This window comes from Colletes latitarsis, unplaced genomic scaffold (genome assembly GCF_051014445.1).
Source record: "Colletes latitarsis isolate SP2378_abdomen unplaced genomic scaffold, iyColLati1 scaffold0013, whole genome shotgun sequence".
Classification (NCBI taxonomy): domain Eukaryota; kingdom Metazoa; phylum Arthropoda; class Insecta; order Hymenoptera; family Colletidae; genus Colletes; species Colletes latitarsis.
The window spans coordinates 15,706,717-15,712,236 of NW_027488368.1; positions in this window are offsets into that span (position 1 = coordinate 15,706,717).

Genomic DNA, 5,520 nt, shown 5'->3' on the forward strand with positions numbered 1-5,520 from the left:
CCCAGGATCTGTTCAACAAGTATGTGAAAAACGCGAAAGTATGAGTCTGATGAGGTCAAATCCCAGACCTATCCCAGACTTAACTTGCGTTATCCTCTAAAATATTGATCGAAACCAGGTTTAATAGACTGTTTCAGCGTGGTACCACATTACTACGTGATACAATCCAAAAACAGCCCAGGATCTAGCCATGAAGTATGAGAAATATGCGAAAGTATGAGCCTGATGAGAGCAAATCCTAGACCTAACCCTGACCTAACATGCGTTGTCCTCTAAAATATTTATCAAGATCAGGTTTAATTGATTGTTTCAGTGTGGTCCCACATTACTACGTGATCCAAACCAGAAAAAACCCAGGATCTGTTCAACGTGTATGAGAAATATGCGAAAGAATGAGACTGATGAGAGCAAATCCCAGACCTAACCCGGACCTAACATGCGTTATCCTCTAAAATATTTATCAAGACCTGGTTTAATTGAATGTTTCAGTGTGAAACCACATTACTACGTGAACCAAACCAGAAAAAACCCAGGATCCGTTCAACAAGTATGTTAAAACTGCAACAGTATGACCCTGATAAGGGCAAATCCCAGGCCTAGCCTAGACCTAACATGCGTTGTCCTCAAGAATATTGATGGAAACCAGGTTTAATTGACTGTTTCAGTGTTGTACTTCATTACTACGTGATGCAATCCAGAAAAAGCCCAGGATCTAGCCATCAAGTATGAGAAATATGCGAAAGAATGAGCCTGCTGAGAGCAAATCCCAGACCTAACCTAGACATAACATGAATTATTCTCTAAAATATTGATCGAAACCATGTTTAATTGACTGTTTCAGTGTTGTACTTCATTACTACGTGATGCAATCCAGAAAAAGCCCAGGATCTAGCCATCAAGAATGAGAAATATGCGAAAGAATGAGTCCGATGGGAGCAAATCCCTGACCTAACCTAGACCTAACATGAATTATTCTCTAAAATATTGATCAAAACCAGGTTTATTTGACTGTTTCAGTGTGGTACCACATTACTACGTGATCCAATCCAGAAATAGCCCAGGATCTAGCCATGAAGTATGAGAAATATGCGAAAGTATGAGCCTGATGAGGGCAAATCCTAGACCTAACCCAGACCTAAGATGCGTTATCCTCTAAAATATATATCCAGACCAGGTTTCATTGAATGTTTCAGTGTGGTACCACATTACTACGTGAACCAAACCAGAAAAAACCCAGGATCCGTTCAACAAGTATGTTAAAACTGCGACAGTATGACCCTGATGAGGGTAAATCCCAGGCCTAACCTAGACCTAACATGCGTTGTCCTCTAAAATATTGATGGAAACCAGGTTTAATTGACTGTTTCAGTGTAGTACTTCATTACTACGTGATGCAATCCAGAAAAAGGCCAGGATCTAGCCATCAAGTATGAGAAATATGCGAAAGAATGAGCCTGATGAGAGCAAATCCCAGACCTAGCCTAGACCTAACATGAATTATTCTCTAAAATATTGATCGAAACCAGGTTTAATTGACTGTTTCAGTGTTGTACTTCATTACTACGTGATGCAATCCAGAAAAAGCCCAGGATCTAGCCATCAAGTATGAGAAATATGCGAAAGAATGAGCCTGATGAGAGCAAATCCCTGACCTAACCTAGACCTAACATGAATTATTCTCTAAAATGTTGATCAAAACCAGGTTTAATTGACTGTTTCAGTGTGGTACCACATTACTACGTGAACCAAACCAGAAAAAACCCAGGTTCCGTTCAACATGTATGAGAAATATGCGAAAGAATGAGCCTGATGAGAGCAAATCCCAGACCTAACCTAGACCTAACATGAATTATTCTCTAAAATATTGATCGAAACCAGGTTTACTTGACTGCTTCAGTGTGGTCCCACAATACTACGTGATCCAAACCAAAAAAAACCCAGGATCCGTTCAACAAGTATGTGAAGAATGCGAAAGTATGAGTCTGATGAGGGAAAATCCCAGGCCTAACCTAGACCTAACATGCGTAATCCTCTAAAATATTGATCGAAACCAGGTTTAGTCGACTGTTTCAGAGTGGTCCCAGATTACTACGTGATCCAAACCAGAAAAAACCCAGGATCCGTTCAACAACTATGTGAAGAATGCGAAAGTATGAGTCTGATGAGGTCAAATCCGAGACCTATCCCAGACTTAACTTGCGTTGTCCTCTAAAATATTGATCGAAACCTGGTTTAATCGACTGTTTCAGCGTGGTACCACATTACTACGTTATACAATCCAGAAACAGCCCAGGATCTAGCCATGAAGTATGAGAAATATGCGAAAGTATGAGCCTGATGAGGGCAAATCCTAGGCCTAACCCAAACCTAACATGCGTTATCCTCTAAAATATTTATCAAGACCAGGTTTAATTGAATGTTTCAGTGTGGTACCACATTACTACGTGAACCAAACCAGAAAAAACCCAGGATCCGTTCAACAAGTATGTTAAAACTGCGACAGTATGACCCTGATGAGGGTAAATCCCAGGCCTAACCTAGACCTAACATGCGTTGTCCTCTAAAATATTGATGGAAACCAGGTTTAATTGACTGTTTCAGTGTAGTACTTCATTACTACGTGATGCAATCCAGAAAAAGGCCAGGATCTAGCCATCAAGTATGAGAAATATGCGAAAGAATGAGCCTGATAAGAGCAAATCCCAGACCTAACCTAGAGCTAACATGCGTTATCCTCTTAAATATTGAGCGAAACCAGGTTTAATGGACTGTTTCAGTGTGGTACCACACTACATCGTGATCCAAACCAGAAAAAGCCCAGGATCTGTTTTAGAAGTATGTGAAAAACGCTAAACTGTGAGCCTGACGAGGGCAAATCTTAGACCTAACCCAGACCTAAGATGCGTTATCCTCTAAAATATTTATCCAGACCAGGTTTCATTGAATGTTTCAGTGTGGTACCACTTTACTACGTGATCCAATCCAGAATTAGCCCAGGATCTAGCCATGAAGTATGAGAAATATGCGAAAGTAAGAGCCTGATGAGGGCAAATCCTAGACCTATCCCAGACCTAACTTGCGTTATCCTCTAAAATATTGATCGAAACCAGGTTTAATAGACTGTTTCAGCGTGGTACCACATTACTACGTGATACAATCCAAAAACAGCCCAGGATCTAGCCATGAAGTATGAGAAATATGCGAAAGTATGAGCCTGATGAGAGCAAATCCTAGACCTAACCCTGACCTAACATGCGTTGTCCTCTAAAATATTTATCAAGATCAGGTTTAATTCAATGTCTCAGTGTGGTACCACATTACTACGTGAACCAAACCAGAAAAAACCCAGGATCCGTTCAACAAGTATGTTAAAACTGCGACAGTATGACCCTGATGAGGGTAAATCCCAGGCCTAACCTAGACCTAACATGCGTTGTCCTCTAAAATATTGATGGAAACCAGGTTTAATGGACTGTTTCAGTGTGCTCCCACATTACTACGTGATCCAAACCAGAAAAAACCCAGTATCTGTTCAACATGTATGAGAAATATGCGAAAGAATGAGCCTGATGAGAGCAAATCCCAGACCTAACCTAGACCTAACATGAATTATTCTCTAAAATATTGATCGAAACCAGGTTTACTTGACTGCTTCTGTGTGGTCCCACATTACTACGTGATCCAAACCAGAAATAACCCAGGATCCGTTCATCAAGTATGTGAAGAATGCGAAAGGATGAGTGTGATGAGGTCAAATCCCAGACCTATCCCAGACTTAACTTGCGTTATCCTCTAAAATATTGATCGAAACCAGGTTTAATCGACTGTTTCAGCGTGGTACCACATTACTACGTGATACAATCCAGAAACAGCCCAGGATCTAGCCATGAAGTATGAGAAATATGCGAAAGTATGAGCCTGATGAGGGCAAATCCTAGACCTAACCCAAACCTAACATGCGTTATCCTCTAAAATATTTATCAAGACCAGGTTTAATTGAATGTTTCAGTGTGGTACCACATTACTACGTGAACCAAACCAGAAAAAACCCAGGATCCGTTCAACAAGTATGTTATAACTGCGACAGTATGACCCTGATGAGGGCAAATCCAAGGCCTTACCTAGACCTAACTTGCGTTGTCCTCTAAAATATTGATGGAAACCAGGTTTCATTGACTGTTTCAGTGTGGTACTACATTACTACGTGATGCAATCCAGAAAAAGCCCAGGATCTAGCCATCAAGTATGAGAAATATGCGAAAGAATGAGCCTGATGAGAGCAAATCCCAGACCTAACCTAGAGCTAACATGCGTTATCCTCTTAAATATTGAGCGAAACCAGGTTTAATGGACTGTTTCAGTGTGGTACCACACTACATCGTGATCCAAACCAGAAAAAGCCCAGGATCTGTTTTAGAAGTATGTGAAAAACGCTAAACTGTGAGCCTGACGAGGGCAAATCTTAGACCTAACCCAGACCTAAGATGCGTTATCCTCTAAAATATTTATCCAGACCAGGTTTCATTGAATGTTTCAGTGTGGTACCACTTTACTACGTGATCCAATCCAGAATTAGCCCAGGATCTAGCCATGAAGTATGAGAAATATGCGAAAGTAAGAGCCTGATGAGGGCAAATCCTAGACCTATCCCAGACCTAACTTGCGTTATCCTCTAAAATATTGATCGAAACCAGGTTTAATAGACTGTTTCAGCGTGGTACCACATTACTACGTGATACAATCCAAAAACAGCCCAGGATCTAGCCATGAAGTATGAGAAATATGCGAAAGTATGAGCCTGATGAGAGCAAATCCTAGACCTAACCCTGACCTAACATGCGTTGTCCTCTAAAATATTTATCAAGATCAGGTTTAATTCAATGTCTCAGTGTGGTACCACATTACTACGTGAACCAAACCAGAAAAAACCCAGGATCCGTTCAACAAGTATGTTAAAACTGCGACAGTATGACCCTGATGAGGGTAAATCCCAGGCCTAACCTAGACCTAACATGCGTTGTCCTCTAAAATATTGATGGAAACCAGGTTTAATGGACTGTTTCAGTGTGCTCCCACATTACTACGTGATCCAAACCAGAAAAAACCCAGTATCTGTTCAACATGTATGAGAAATATGCGAAAGAATGAGCCTGATGAGAGCAAATCCCAGACCTAACCTAGACCTAACATGAATTATTCTCTAAAATATTGATCGAAACCAGGTTTACTTGACTGCTTCTGTGTGGTCCCACATTACTACGTGATCCAAACCAGAAATAACCCAGGATCCGTTCATCAAGTATGTGAAGAATGCGAAAGGATGAGTGTGATGAGGTCAAATCCCAGACCTATCCCAGACTTAACTTGCGTTATCCTCTAAAATATTGATCGAAACCAGGTTTAATCGACTGTTTCAGCGTGGTACCACATTACTACGTGATACAATCCAGAAACAGCCCAGGATCTAGCCATGAAGTATGAGAAATATGCGAAAGTATGAGCCTGATGAGGGCAAATCCT